Below are 16,728 nucleotides of genomic sequence, written 5' to 3' on the forward strand. Positions count from 1 at the left end.
TTTAAATGATAACCTTGCTGGATAAAGCAATCTAGGTTGTAAGCCTTTGTTTTTCATCACTTTGAAGACCTCCTGCCACTCCCTTCTGGCCTGAAGAGTTTCTGTAGAAAAGTTGGCTGATAATCTTATGGGAGTGCCCTTGTAAGTAACTTGCTGCCTGTCCCTTGCTGCTTTTAGGATTCTGTCTTTGTTTTTAACCCTTGCCATTTTCACTGTAATGTGTCTTGGGTGTGGGCCTGTTTGGTATCATCCTGGTTGGAACTCTCTGCATCTCCTGTGCTTATATGTCAATTTCTTTTGTCAGGTTAGGGAAGATTTTAGGAAGTTTTGCTCCCTCTCTTCTCCTTCTGGTATTCATTCCTGTGATACGCATGTTGTTGCGTTTGATGTTGTCGCCCAGCTCTCTTAAGCTATTTTCAGTGTTTTTTATAATTTTTTCTTTTTGTTGCTCTGCTTGGATGATCTCTGCTATCTTGTCTTCTAAGTCACAGATTCGATCCTCTGCTTCATCCAGTCTGTTAGTAATTCCATCGAATTGTTATTTAATTCAGTAATTGTATTCTTTAATTCTAGCTGGTTGTTTTTCATGATTTCCCTATTCTTCTTTAAATTCTCATTAATTTCCTTGAACATTCTAATAATCAGTGTTCTGAACTCTGTGTCTGATAGGTTGTTTACCTCTATTTCCTCTAATTCCAATGATTCAGGAGGTTTCTTCTGTTCTTTTATTTGGGCTGTGTTTCTTTGTTTCCCCATTCTGGCTTACTCTTTGTGTTTGCTTCGGTGTAATAGGTAGATCCCCTAGGTCTCTTCAGTCTTTTCTGGGTGGACTTATGTGGTATGTGTCCTTTATACTTGAATTACTTAGACTCCCTTTTCTCCTGTGTGTGTGTACCAGAGGTGTTCCTTGTGTTATGTGACTTTTCCTGTTGAGGTCGTGTTTTGATTGCTTTTGGCTTGTTGGTAGGTGGGATTGACTTCCAGGCTGACTAGCTGTGAGGATTAGCTGTGTCCACAGTTTATGAGCTGCTGTGTGAGGGTTAACCCCTCTGATGAGGCTTGGCCACTATGGGCTCTTGTGCCTGTAGCGATTTCCCTTTGCGTGTGACTCTTGTAGGTCAGACCCCGTAATGCTCTGGTTTTATCTAAAGTTGGTCTCTGTGTGTGATGATTCTTGTGCCTCTTTGGCTGCGCCCTGCTGCAGAGCGGGTTTTAGAGCTAAACAGATCAACAAGCATAACCACAACATCCACCAAAGGTAACCATATACTCTCAGATGTGCAAAACAACCATCAGCCTACACTCTACATGTATAGAAGTATCAAGCATTCAAAAGGAAAAAAACAAATCAACAGAAACAAAACAATGAAAAAAAACAAACAAGGAACAAGTAACAAAACAAAATAAAGATATAGTAACATAAAAAGTAAACTCGAGAAACAAAATAGCAACACCTCCCCCCCAAAAAAATTGCCAAAAAAATGGAAAGAAGGAGGAAAAGTGACAAGAGAGCAGAAAAGAAGGGACAGAGAGAGGGTTGAGAAGAAAGAAGGAAAGAGAGAGAAAAAAGAAGAAAAAGAAAAAATATGTGTGTTGTGTATGTATGTATGTGTGTGTGTGTATGTATACATATATATAATATATAATAATATATATATTATATATACTATATATAATATATATATATATATATTATATATATATATATATTATATATAGTATATATAATATATATATCTCCAGCCCATATATATGGACATATATATCCACGTATATGCTCCTTTCTATATGCCTATATTAAAAACTAAAAATAATAATGAAATAGAAAAAAACCAAAAACAGTCAACACAAGCAACCAACGAAAAACCCCCCAAAACATCTAAAAGAACCCAATTAACAACAGCACTATAACACACTAAAAAAAACCAAAAATAAAAACATACAAAGTAACAAAAACAAAAAAAAGAGAAAAAACAAGAAACAACCAGTGCCAATCTTGGCTGAAGTCCGCCATGCTCTCCCCCAGGTTTTCCTCTGCTGTACACAAACTCCTGTGCATCTTGTGGGGGCAGAGCCCACTGCCTGGTGCCTATAGAGTGACCCTGGTAATGCAGGTCTATTTTAGGTGAGTGGGGTTATGAGGTGTGATTCTAGTTTTTTACAAAGTCAATGCTGTTTCTGCTCCCACCTGCCCAGAGGCACTCTGAGTTCTGCGCAGCCAGAGGGCTGGTTGTGTGTCTTTGGGCACTCTTTCCACTGTGGCTGTTGCCGGGGAGTAGAGATTTCAGAGCTGCTAGAAGCCACCTGCCCGGGAGGTCTGAGTGACACAGCACTGAAGTTGCTGGGCCTCTGGAGCCTCACAGGAGAGGTGGGGGCAGGGTCGATGTGTTTAGGCGCACACTCCTGTAGCCTGTTCACATGCGGAGTTTCTCAACCCCCTGGGCATAGGAGCACCTCTGTAATCTGACCCTACTCCTCTCTTTGGGGGTCAGCCTAAGGCTCTGGCAAGGCAGGAGCCAAGGTTTCTGAGGGAGGGTGGGAGTGGGCTTTTATCTATGCAGTTTTTTTCCTTTTTGTTTTTTTCTGTCCAAGAAAAAAAGAGTGGGGAATAAAAAAAAAAAAAAAGCCCCCTCTTGGTTTCGAGCTCAGCCGCTCCAGCAGAGCCCCTGCTGCGCTCCAGGAGCCCACCCTAGTGCTGCAGCTCGTGTCTCCACAGCTGCCAGTGTGGGCTGCGTCTCCATGCTTCTAGTTTCCCTCTTCTCCTGCTCCACCGGTTTGAGGTTTTTGTCTCAGAGTGCGCGAGCCCTGGGGCTCCTGCTTCACTGGGGGGGGGGGTAATGTTGGCCTACAGGCTGAGCCCGCCCTGATGCTGCAAACGCCTCCGCAGTGTCCTGGTTTCTATAGCTCCGCAGCTGTGGGCGCTGACAGATTGCGTTTCTGCTCGCCCGCCTCTTCTCTTTGTTCCCCTACTCGCCCGGCCTGAGGATTCTGTCTTAGTGCGGGGAGCAAGCCGCGGGGAACTCTCTCCAATCTGCTCTCTGAGACCCTGGTTCTTAAATGCAGCGGGTGCGGGCTGTACCTCCACGTGTCTCGCCTCCCTCTTCCCCCACTCCCCTGGTCTGTCCTCCTTCAAGCACTTGGCGTGGGAGTCCCCTCGCTGCTTGGCATGCTCGGTAGAGGTCTGTTTGTGAGCTCCAACTGCCCAAACTGCTGCGACCTCTGGAGGAGAACTCAGGAAGCCCTCCTCACCGCCGCCATTTTCTCCATCTCTCCCCCTGATTTCAGTTCTTTTGAATTTGAGGTTTGTTTTGTGGCCCACAATATGGTCTTTCTGTGGACACTTGAAAAGAATGTGTATTCTGCTGTATTTGGGTAGAGTGTTTTGCAAATGTTGATTAAATTCCATTGATTGGTGCTATTCTTGTGTTCTTTATGCTTGCTGATTTTCTGTCTTTTTTCTCAATTGTTGATAGAGGGGTTGTTGAAGTCTCTAAGTGTAATTGTGGAATTAATTGCCTGTTTCTCCTTTGAGATCTGTCAGTTTTTGCTTCAGATATTTAGCAGCTTTGTTGTTTGGTACAGACACATTTAGGATTGCTGTATCTTCTTAGTTGATTGAGCATTTCATTATATAATAACCTCTGTCTCTGGTAATATTCTTTGCTATGAAATCTAATTCATATGATGATAATATAGTTACTCCTACTTTTCTTTGATTAATGTGTGTATGATTTATCATTTTCCATCCTTTTATTTTTGACCTGCCTACATCATTATATTTGAAGTAAATTGCTTGTTGATAGCATGCATATAGTTGTGTTTTTAATCTGCTCTGTCAATCCCTGTCTGGCTTATTTAGAACATTTACATTTAATGTAATTATTGATACGCTAAGGCTTAACTCTGGTTTTTTATTTGTTTTCTGTTTATTCTCTCCTTTTTTGTTTCTTTGTTTTCTTTCTCATGCCTTCCTTGGAATTATTGGAACATGTTTTTAGAACTCCATTTTGATTTATCTATAGTGTTTTTGAGTTTATCTTTTTGTGTAGCTTTTTTGGTGGTTTCTTTAGGTGTTAACATTATTTAATATATGACTTATCACAGTTTACTAGTGTCATCATTTTACCAGTTTGAGTGAAGTATGTAGTCTTACTTCCTTTTATGTCCCTTTATCCTCCCCTATTTTAAATATAGCTATCTTAAGAATTTTCTCTACAAACGTTTAGAACCACGAGTGTTTCAATTTTTGCTTCAAGCAGCAAACCTAATTTAGAAAACTGAAGAGAAGTAAAACCTATTGTATTTACCCATATTTTTGCTTACTGTGTTCTTTTTTCCTGTCTGATGTTCCAAGATTCCTTTAAAAAAAAAATTTCCTTTCTGTCTAAAGAGTTTCCTATAGCCATTTTTTTAGAGTAGGCCTGGTGGCAGCAAATTCTCTTTACATGAGAACAGGCTCGTTTTCCTTCACATGAGAATGTCTTTCTCCTTCATTCATGAACGATTATTTCTGGTGGGTGTAGGACTCTGGTTTGGCAGTTCTTTTCTTTCAGAACTCCCAAGTGTTTTGCCACTTCTTTGTGGCCTATGTGGTTTCTGATGAGAAATTTGCTGTTATTCAAGTTATTTTTCCCTGTAGAAAAGGTGTCATTTTTTCTCTGGCTACTTGCAAGATTTTTTCTTTGTCTTTAGTTTTCAGGAGTTTAATTACAATGTGTCTTGGCATGGATTTCTTTGGGTTTGTTTTGTTGGGGTTTGCCGAGGTTCTTGAGTTTGTAGGTTTATGCCCCATGCCAAATTTGGGAAGTTTTGATTCATTATCTGTTTAAGTACTTTGTCACCCTACCCTCTTTCTACTCTTATTCTGGGACTCTGGTGACATTAATGGTAGATCTTCTGTCATTGTCCAGCAGCTCCGGAGGTGCTCTTCATGCCTTCCAGTTTATTTTCTCATGTTCAGATAATATAATTTCTATTGTTATGTCTTTCCTGTGTTCCTTCCATTCTGCCCTTGAGTCCATTAGTGAGTTTTTTATTATTACAGTTACTGTATTTTTCAGGTCTAAACACTTCATTTGGTAGTCTTCTTCTGTATTTCTTTGTTGAGGCACTCAGTGTTTTTGTTTCAAGTGTGTTCATAATTGTTGAACCATTTTTGTCACGTCTTTGGCATCTCAGTTTTGGCATCTAGTGATTGTCTTTTTTCATTTCGTTTGACAGCTTCCTGGTTCTTGGTCTGAAGAATGACTTTTTGAAACCTGTAGTTTCATATTGTTGTGAGACTCAGGCTCTCATTTAAACCTACTCCTTGAGCTAGCTTTCTTTGCCACTGCCCTGGCAGGAGAAGATGCGGGTTATTGCTCCACTACTGCTAGCTGGAGGAGATGTCCCTGTTCCCCACTGGGGCTGTGCTGACACCTGAGAGGGGCTCCCCATTATTGCTGCAGATTGGAGTTCTGGCTCCATACATGGTCTCTGCTGACACCACGGTGTGGGAGAGGGGGTTGTGATCACCTGGCGGGGATGAAAGTCCCAGTCCCCTTCTTGGCCTTCTCTGAAACCCTGACCAGGGTGTTGGGCATTTTGTGATTACCTTGTGGGGTGGAAGTCTTGGCTCCCTCTCCACCTGTCTTGGTGTGAGTGTGGGTGGGGCCACAGGTTTTTTTCTGTGGTGTTTGTCTGGCATACAGTGGTGATTGTGTAAATGTTTTCTCTTGTGGTAGGCTACCCCTTTTGTCATCTTTTGTCTAGAGAGACAGCAGGCTTTTGTTAGGGCTTTTTTTTTTTTTTTTTGCACCTGTTTGTGTTTCTTGGTCTCCAGTCTCTTGAGTTCCAAGTCTGGGATATGAGGTAAAGAGAAAACCCAGGAAACTGACCACCGTGTTTGTTCCTTTGGTCCCAAGGTCCCAAGCCAGTCTGCTTTCTGCTTTGCACCTTTCAAAATTTTTTTTCTGAGTTTTCAAAAAACATGTCTAGAGTTTTCAGTTATACTTAGTGGGAGGAATAGGAAAAACTATGCTTTATCTTCTCAGAGTGGAAGTACTATTATATGCCATTTAATTTTCAAATTATTTTTCTTTTTATAAGTGTGGTGTATGCTCATTAGAAAAAATAAAATCAAGCAGAATGGATGACTATAAAAATGTTACAAATATATATAAGCCCTACATCTGCTTTTGGGAAATAACCATTACTAACTTGAGGTGATCATAATCCCAGATCAACATCGCTTCACACAAAAATACAAATAGGGTGAACAGAAGGAAATAATTTCCATAAAAAATTGGATGTTGGATATACTATAATGGTATTTCTATTAAAATTGGATATGTTATAAAGGCATTTCCATGAAAAAGTATTAAATTTAATCTTACTTAAAGAGGAAACTGAAATGAAGCATGGAATTACCGAATTTCAGGTAAATGTTTTTTCATCACAAATGATGTTCATTTTTTAAAGATTGCTTAAACTTAAGAAGGTAAAAAGTCAGTTTCTATATTTGTGATGAAAAAAAATCAAACCTCACATTTGTGCTTGCTTCAGCAGCGCATATACTAAAATTGGAATGATACAGAGAAGATTAGCATGGCCTCTACACAAGGATGACACACAAATTTGTGAAGCGTTCTATATTTTTCTGAGGTTTTATACTCCATATTTTGGGCAATTTGGAATTTGGCTGCTTACCAGTATTATTTAAATCTTAAAAAAAATAAAAACCCTCACATTCAATTTTAGGCAGTATTGATTTCCCACCATGGAAGAAAAGGAAAATTAGTGCTTTTTCTGTTCTCAAAACAGCTTTCAATTTTGTCTCGGTCTTTTTCTCCCCTTCCCTTGTTTTATGCTGCTAATTCCCACTCCATTCTTTTTTCTTTCCAAATTAGTTTACTGTAGAAAATTTGAAACATACAGAAATCAAGAAAATAATATAATAAATGTCTGTGTATCCTTCTCACAGCCTTAACAGTTAAATGCACAGTAAGCCTTGTTTCATCGAATTCACTACCTACCCCTTCCCCCATGCCTACTTTGGCTGATTTTGAAGTAAATGCTAGACATCATATCATTTCATTCTTAAACACTTGAGCATCTTCTGTATAACTTTGGAAAATTCAGCATTGATTTACAAATATTTGCTTTATTACATAGGTTCCCAGGGACATATTTATTGAGTAAATAAAGGATTCCCTGTAGTTGGTCTGAAATTATTCTTTTTGGCAATAGTTAGACACCCAGGTCAGTTTTCTAAGGTCACACTTAAAATCATATATAATCAGCATATAAGATACAGCTTTTGTTTCTATTCTCTGGGGGGTAGTGGTGAGGAGGGACAGAGGAGGAGAAGAAAGGCATACATTCAGCTCAACTCAAAGAGTTATCAAATCCTAAACAACAAAAATTCTTGTTTGTCTCACTGAAACTTGTCATCTGATTTTTTTCAGAAGACTTTACCTACAGTTCCCACGTCCTGTGCCACTTTTAAGGAATAGGCCCTAAATATCAGGAAAGGACATTTTTGTTTGAGCTCATAAAATTTTTACTCAGTCTTAAGCTGAGTAAACATCAATAATCACACCATCATACAGTTGATATTCTTATTATTTCTTATGATCAATATTAAAATAGCTGTGCCTCACATTTGTATAATGTTGACTGGAAAAACCCAAGATTGCACTTATTGAGGATGCTGGCCTATAATTGTAATGGATTATTTAATAAGGTACAGTATTTTTTATTGAGGATGAGCAAAATGTTTTTTCCTTTTTTACCCCCCCAATACTTGACTTTTATTGCATTTTCAAAATATCACAAATAAGACTGAGGAATCACTCGACATATTGGCAATTCTGTAGCTGGACAGCTTAGATCTTACTCATCAGCCTGCTGAACTGTTCCTTCCTCAGAAACATAGATACCTTCCAAAAATTTTCTGATAGCCTTGTTTTTAACTGTTGTGGCTTGTTGAATCAAAGCAGCTGAATTTGATACAAGTTAAATATCATTTCCTTCAAGAATTAACTCATCTTTCTGGGCTTGAGATACTGAACAAGCAACACCAGACCCCATCTGTACCTTGCAGATGTATTTTTCACCCAAGAAATTTCAGACTTCAATAAGAGAACCATTCTGAATAATGACATTGATGGGGAAGTGAGCATACGAGGTCTGACAACTTAAGTTTGCGAACTTGTTGCTCACCTTTTTTGATATCAGAGGGATTGTTCATTATGAATTTGTACCAAATGGACAAACAGTTAACCAAGTTTACTATTTGGAAGTACTGAAAAGGCTGCTTGAAAAAGTTAGATGACCTGAACTTTTTGCCAGCAATTCATGGCTCTTGCATCACAACAATCCACCAGCTCACAAGGCACTGTCTGTGAGAGAGTTTTTAGCCAGTAAACAAATAACTGCATTGGAACATCCTCCCTACTCACCTGATCTGGCCCCCAATGACTTCTTTCTTTACCCGAAGATAAAGGAAATATTGAAAGGAAGACATTTTGATGACATTCAAGACATCAAGGGTAATACGATGACAGCTCTGGTGGCCATTTCAGAAAAAGAGTTCCAGAATTGCTTTGAAGGGTGGGTTAGGCGCTGGCATCAGTGCATAGCTTCACAGGGGGAGTACTTTAAAGGTGACCATAGTGATATTCAGCATTGAGGTATGTAGCACTTTTTCTAGGATGACTTCGTGAACTTAGTTGTCCTACCCCACACACAGACCTCACCTTGTAACGGAAGCCCAGTGTAACACCCTTGATCATGTTCTGTATGTGACTACAGATAGAGCGAACAGTAGACAGTTCTTTCTATTTCCCCACCATCTGTCAACCTGGAGCCTCTTCTTTTTCTTTCCAAGGAGACTGAGCTCTACATTGATGTGATTGAAATCCCTCCGCAGGGTGCCTCTCTTGTGATTCCTAATAACTGTACGTTCCTTCAGAGTGATGTCCACATTTTCTGGAATGTCCACAGACTGATTGCTGAGAATGGTCCCCATCCTCACAGTAGATGCAGCAAAGAGCGCAAAATGTTTTCCTTTAGAATAACGACTCAGGCTCTTCTCTGGTCAGAAAAGACCATTCCTCTGGAGTAGTAAATTGGCAAAGTGGTTCTTGAATAATTCTGGAGAAAATCTTTCTAAGGGCTTTATTCAGTTGGAAATTTTAAATCAGTTGTACAGTATGGGGGCCTCTGTCCAGTACTTTGAAAGTGGCCTCTTTTCAATGTGCAGAGTTCTGGCAGTTTATAAAGCTGGGAAAACAGCCTCCCAAAGGTATACCGGATTTAAACTGTCATTGACCCAGAATTTGTTCTTGTTAACCAGACTTATTAAAAAGTCAGAAGTTTATAATAAATTAATTCTAAAAAAAATTCAGGTGTCCTTTTTGCTGTTTTATTTCCCATGTCACTATACGAACTTGGTCAGGAGTTTTAGTTTTTTCTACCTTGCAGTGTTTGACAAAGGAAGAGGACAAGTCTCATGTTGCTTAGAATCACTAAGTTGCAACAGTTTGTTGGTAGGTGAATCAGAGAAATTTCTCAACATACGTAAGGCAGAGATGTAAAGGTTTCATTTCATGAAAGCAAGTTATTTGAAAGACATTGAAATTCCCTTGATCCTCCTTGTTTTATTAAGCTTGCTAGTCTGCTAAGGCCAATTATGCATGGGGATGGCCTCTGCAATAAGTTTTAAAGAGTTAAATGGAGGAAAAAGGATCATCTGTTTGGTCCAGAAGTGAAGACAGGCTGCAAAATCCAGGTTGCCATATACCTGAGCAGATTTATTTCTGGTGCTACCATTTTTCTCTGTTAGGTTCTGTTGATTAAATAAAAATTTTAAAGACGATTTCGTTCAAGTCAGGATGTGTCACTAAAGTAATTTGCTAGTAATCAGACCACTCATTTGTCTGTGGCTATAGGATGGACTGCATCAGACCCTTGTCTATCATGGTGTTCTTCTCAGAGATATAACAAACAAAATAGGCAACCAGACCTATTAAAAAACAAGTAAATAAAATGAAATTGACACGGAAGTAAATGAAGACAATGAGTCTGCAGCAAATTTCTCTAGGTTTGCTTTCCTCTATACTAGAATCCATAGTCAAAGCAGCACCATCCTGTTTGATGGAAAGCCAAGGGCCAGCGACAACCTGCTGTTCTTTATCTGCCTGAAGCTGGGACCCCAGAACTCTTTATCATTAGTTACTTGGAAAGATGAGGTTATAGGTGATGTACGTAGCTGGGAGGCTCCTGTCAGCCTAACCTCTGTGAACTTTATAGTTGGATGTCTTAAAGATTTCTAATTCACAGGGGGTGCAGGTTAGGTCTGAACTAGGTTCATTCCTAAGTGTGGTTGCTTGTACAGTTGTGCAGGTTACATAGTACCTAGCTGGGCTATTTATAGTGTAGATAATGTAGGTTTGTGGATGCGTTAGGACGGCTTTCCAGCAGATGACAGGCAAGTATCTTGAAGAAAGGAAAGATCCATATGGGTGGGTGTAGACTCTATTTTTAAGTATTAAAACACTTCTTACAAAACTACATGAAAACTGTTTTAAGTTGTATTTATAGATGCAATAATTTTAAGTGCACTGTCCATGTATTTATTTACCCTCTGTTTCCTGTATTTGTTATTGCTGCTACATTTTCCCTATGTTAATACTGACAGCATTATTTTTCCTTTTCCTGAAGAAATGAGCCCTGAAGTGAATTTACTATGAGGGTGTTTTGGACTTTAATCTTTGATGTGTTTAGTTTGTTCACAGTTTAGCAATTCTGAGGCCTTACTATGGATATTCTTGCAATGTTGAGATGACTTAATGCTTGGATCCTGTTAATAGCTCCATTGTATGTTGAATAAATCTCACATCTTTGCCAGAGATTTGGGCATTACTCAGTTGTGATTCTTTCATTCTGTGGTCAGCTGGGATTCCAAGTTCATTTGTTATTGCTCAGAGTTTCCAGAAGGTTGCCCTGGGTAGCACCAGGCTTTTCATAGTGTTCACCATCTAGAGCTGTTGTTTCTAAAGTTGGGTTTGGAAGTTTTGTTATGTGCCCTTTTAGCATCAAGATTAGTCACAGTTCTGGTGGGGTTGCTGCTTTATTTTTGGCATTTTGAATATTTTTGAGTTTTTCCCCCCCAAAGTGTATCAGTAAGCTGGCTCTCCTGGTGGGGACATCGCCTACATTTGTTTGGATTTATGTGGCACTAACGATACCAAGAGGAGTTGAAATTGGCCTTTCAGATCAGCAGGTTTTGAGTTCATCTTAATTAAACAGTGGTTCTCATATTGGAGCGTGGGTCAGAATCACCCGGATGATTTGTTAATACAGACTGTGGGCTCCACCCCCAGAGTTTCTAATTCAGTAGATTAGGAGTAGGACCTGAGAATTTGCATTTCTAACTAGTTTCAGGTGATGCTGATTCTGCTGGTTTGGGTCACACTTTGAGAATCATCTTTCTCAGATAAAATTATCTTATTCTTCCCTAAATTTATAGTACTTAACAACCTGGCATGAAAGGAAGTAGGGTCAGATCTTTGAGAAAGCAATCAGAATCTAAGGATTCTTTTTTTCCAAGATGAAAACGGATTTTTTTTCTTTCTGATTTTGAAAATAATGTATATATAATAAAAAAGTTAAACCACAAAGAAAAGCTTAAAGATAAAAATTACTTAAAATCCCATTATTAATACAATAAACTGATTTTGGTAAGCTTCATTCAGATGGTTTTCTATGCATTTATATAAATTTATAATGTAAAATGTTTCCATTTATAGCTGATATTTTGTTGTAACCTACTTCTAAAATTAATATATAGTAGACACATATATATCAAATTAGTGTTCCATTATATAGATTGCACAATTTATTAAATGATCATGGTAAACATTTAGACTGTTTCCAATTTTCTAGCAGTTACAAGTTCTTATACTACATCTTTGAACATATATTTAATCATTTTATTATGAATTTCATGAAATTCCTAGGTCAGAGGAGATGTACATTTAAAATTTTGATACAAATTGCCAAATTGCTTTCCAGAAAGGTAGTATGAATTAACACTTCCACTAAGAGTGCCTAAGCTTTGCCTGTAAACTGAAATGCTTTAAAGATAGCAACTTCCTTTCTCCAGTCTTATGGTAGAAAATGTTTTCTCTAGAGACTAACTTGACTCTCCTTGGAGCAAATAAAAATTCTAATGGTTCTGGGGTCAATAGAGAGCCCTTAGCTCTACCTCTTCAAATTTCATCATAGATTATTTAATCTTGGTGAGCCTCACAGCACTGTCCCAGACACATCCTTATATTCATGATACAGAAAGGAACTTCTCAGGTGACAACTGCATTATTTGTCCTTCATTCAAGTTTTGTCGAAAGTTTCTGAAAAGCGCCTTTATTGCAGGGTACAGTCAGTCAACATTGTGCTTTAGGAGTCATCTGGTAACCAGTTAAGTAACTAAAAATATCCTGAAACTTTAGGGTGTAAAAGGAAACCTTTAAATAAAAGTCAAACCGTCTTTTCAGTGATTTTTTTTTTTTTTTGCTTGTTGTCTATTTTTTGACCATGTACTCCTATCAGTTGCATAGGCTTTTATGTTACTGGGCTCTCAGTGAACTTTGTGACTACTGTGTATGTGCGTGATACAGATCATCATCTACGTGTTTTCACGAATATCACGGTATTGATTTAGCCTGTGTTCCTTATCTTTTGTGGCTCAGTCTTTAAAGCTTAAAACCAAAATACATATTATAAGAAATATTTAGTTACTACTTACTGAAATGTTGGAATTTGTTGTGGTTTATGGGAACCCATGACAAATCTGTGAAAATGGAAAGTGAGAACATATACTGCCTTTTCTTCTTGAGTGTTAGAACCTGCTTCCGTGTCTCATAAATGTGTGGTATTTAGCAGTTTGGCTTTCTAACTAGTGTATTTTGATTAGTGATTAAAATATCTAGCATGTTGCTATTTTAAGTCACTATGTTATAGATATGAGTTTAACTTTTTAAAAAAAGGTATTCAGCTTTCATGTACTTTTCCAGTTTGAATTTAGGTAAGGTGAATATGAGTTTGTGATAAACAAAGCTTAAGAGTTATAAACATCAGATATAATTATTTTTTTTTGCTCTACAGAGTTATACAAAATGGATTTTCAACCTTTGTGTTGTCTTTTCTGACAGGTAAATTTTTGGGATGGAAATGGCTAAATTTACTGTCTGTATAGGTTTTCTTTTTTTGGTTTATAAACCTTTGTTAAATATCTACTATGCCAATTACTATATTAGTCTTAAGGGATATAAAAGATACAATTAGAAGAACATGGTTTATCGGGACTTTCTTTGGCAGTGCACTCAGATTCTTAAATTGTAAAATCATGGTTGAGTACTATTTTTGTAACGTCAGATACTTTTCAAGGAAAACAACTATTCACAAAATATTAGAAATATGGGAAGTGAAATTAGTTGTATCTTCCTTTTTTTGTGAATGGTTAATTTTTATCTGTTGGGGGTAGGGATGGAACAAAATTCTCCACATGCTGATAATTACTGAAGCTGGATGATAGATAGATAGGTAGGAGATTCAGTTGATCTAGAACTTGAATCAAATGAAATATTGTTTCAGCAGTTATTTTGATCTAGTTTAGTATTTCTAGAAAATATATAGTTCTAACTTATGGTAAGTTTATTCTTTGTGATTTAGCATTTGATTGAGTTTGTGTTTCAGTAAAATTAGTATTTAGTTTTAGATTAACTGAATACTGAGATGGTAAAATAGGTCATTAAAAACCAACAGGTAATATATCTTATAATTAAGCATGTTTTTGTTTTTCTTTTCAATACACAGTATATATTAAGACCTTCTGGTGTTTTCTAGGTAGCACGTTTTCTATTATGGAAAATTTCAAACACGCACAAAAGTAGAGAGACTAGTATAATAAACCCCTACCCTGTTCTTACGATCTATTTAGCTAATAAAGGAAGGATGAAGGGGTCGGGCTGAATTTTGCAGGCCGTACAAATGTTCAGGGAGGCCATGTTAGGCTGTCAACTTGAACCCTTATCCATAGATAATAAGGGGTGAGATTATAGTTCTAAGAGCACTTTCCAGAGATATTTTAAACTTAAGAAAAGCAGAATGGACTGTAGTATCCTTGAAGCTCATTTCAAATGCTGCATTTCACATATGAGAGTAAACCGAGTCCCAGAGAGGTCAGGTAAATTGCTTGAGATCGCAAATTTTAGTTAGTTGGAGAAATTAAAATTAGACTTCAGCTAGATTCTGTAACTGAAATTTGGTGACTTTTCTGTTTAACTTTGACTGTTGGCAAAGCATATTATTTTGGCTATACTTTGTATGGCTTTGAGTATATGATAATTTTTCCTAGTGATGCTATATTGGAGTTATTTCTTCAGAGACTCCTTAAATTTATGGGTTTTTTTTGTTTTTGTATTTTCTACTTAGCCTTCTCCTCTAATGTATCTCCAACTTAGTCCCTCCTCCTCTTAAAAAAAAATCAAAATTCTAGACCATTTCAGTCTTACCCTGCTTTTGTCATCTGTATAGAGACCTTCTCTTAGCTTTTCATTAGTTTTTTACCCACATTGAACTAAAAAATAATGGGAAGTTCTTTCTGTCTAGCTAGACTTATCTTCTGAGCTGATCCGAGAAAAAAAGGAATATTTTTGTCAGGACCAGAGGTGTAGGAAGAAACTGAGACATATTTTGTAAACAGCTCTTGCCTTCTTCCATCAGAAAACCACTCTTGCTGAGGAAAAAGACCTGCTAATGTTGTGTGCTTATAACAGGAAAGGGTGAACCAAAGAAAATGATGTTGTGGTCAGTGGTGCCATTGACCTCAGGCATGATGATCCCAGTTTTGGGATATCCAGGGAAGCTATTCCTTTGTCTTTCACTTCACTCCTCCCATTCCTTGAATCTGAAGTCCCTTGTTAACAATTAGAAGTCTTCCCAGAAGGTAGGGTACCTTCCCTCCTGAGAAGCACTGTAGCCTGAGGTAATATTTGTATAGCATTAGTTAGGCTCTTTTAGGAAGTTTACTTTGTAATATAACCTTAGGCTGTCTTGCTAAACTTACCTTCTCCAGAGGTCTAAGTGAAATCGCCCCTGGCTGCAGGTTCAGCTAGTCGTCTCTTGTGGCCAGTTGGGATGCCTGGGAGATCTGACTGTATAGATGGCATATGGGTTGTGCCAGGTAGAGAGCCTGTGTAATATGGTAATAGCAAGATTTATTGGATAGAAGTTTTTTTTTTTTTGATTAGAACTCTGCAGGTGCTGGGGGTGGGAAGGGTGGGGAATACAGAGACATGCATGAAAGTGAGGGTGAAGAGAGAGATTCATTTGTAAAGCAAATAATTATTTAGTGCCTAGTATTGTTCAGGATGGAAATGTGAACAAAATGTGGTCCCTGTTCTTGAAGAGCACGTTGTCTAGTGGGGAAGAGGAGTTATAGACATGTAATTATGATATAAGTGTATGTACTTATAAAAGGGGATCAGATAAAATAGTAAGTAAGTCTTTCAAGTAGAGGTACTTTTTGAGCTGGACCTGAGGTAGTGAATTCAAAATTATTTTTAAGTAAAGAAGTACATTAATTTTCTATGGTTGCTGTAACAAATTAACTGGCTTAAACAACACACATTTGTTATCTTGTAGTTCTATAACGCAGAAGTCTAACATGCGTCTCACTGACCTAAAATCAAGATGTCAGCAGAGCTGTGTTCCTTCTGGAGCCTCTGGGGGGACACAGCTTCCTTACGTTTTCCAGCTTTTGGGACCATCTGCATTCCTTGGCTTGCGGCCCCCTTTCTCCACATCCAGAGCCAGCACAGAGCACCTCTCTGACCCCGCCTCCACCCTCACACCTCTTTCCTCTTTCTCCCTTTCAGTTTTCAAAACCTTTGTGATTACCTTGGGTTCACTGGGGTAATCAGTGTCAATCACCCTGTTTCACAGCTGATTAGCAACTTGAACTTCACCTGCAACGTTAATTGCCCTTTGCCACGAAGCCAAATACAGTCACGGGTTCTGGAGATTAGAACATGGGCATCTTTGGGGGGGCATTATTCTGCCTGCTGCAGAGAAGAATAGTTTGTATGGCATTACACTGTGTAAAAACTTGGTTAACTTATTGCTTACAACAGACTCTTATTTTTTTGAGGGAAACCAGAATCCAAATATGATGAAGCATATGCTTTGCTTTCACCAAAATGATGATAACACAGAAATTTTGTAATAGTTGCAGGAGGGCCTCTTAGAGGTCTAGGCTTTTAAGGACTTTGCAGTCTAGCCCTAGCCTGACCTCTAGCTCTCCTCCCCGCCCCCAACCCTCTCTCCCAACCCCAGTGATCTGTCTTCCTAGCCCAGTGCTGCTCAAACCTGCACCTCAGAAACATCTGTGAAGTGGTATAAAATTATGTGCCCAGGATTTCTCCCCTTTCCAGCCAGGGCTGAGAACCACTGACGTAGCCACACTGGGCTGTTGTTCCTAGAGAATTTCATCTCTCTCTTCCTCCCTTTACCTCTGCTGGATAAATTCCTAGCATTGTTTCCAGAGTCCAGGTGGGATGGCCTTTCTTCTGTGATGTTTTCCTGACTCCATTCCTCTTAGAACTTCTGTTATTTCTTTTTTACATACATTTCACACTTTCGGTATTTCTGTTACAGCAATTAGCTCATTAGGTTTGGTTGTTG

At 38.4% G+C, this 16,728-nt stretch overlaps 1 protein-coding gene and 1 pseudogene across 1 annotated transcript in view; one reads left to right on the forward strand and one right to left on the reverse strand.

The window, feature by feature from the left end:
* EXOC6B (exocyst complex component 6B) overlaps nucleotides 1-16,728 on the forward strand; it is a 629,444-nt gene that overhangs the window by 25,156 nt on the left and 587,560 nt on the right. The window lies entirely within an intron of this gene.
* LOC109385402 (60S ribosomal protein L9-like) lies at nucleotides 7,873-9,010 on the reverse strand (annotated as a pseudogene).

The sequence above is a fragment of the Hipposideros armiger genome, unplaced genomic scaffold, assembly GCF_001890085.2.
Source record: "Hipposideros armiger isolate ML-2016 unplaced genomic scaffold, ASM189008v1 scaffold_114, whole genome shotgun sequence".
In the NCBI taxonomy this organism is placed as follows: Eukaryota; Metazoa; Chordata; class Mammalia; order Chiroptera; family Hipposideridae; genus Hipposideros; species Hipposideros armiger.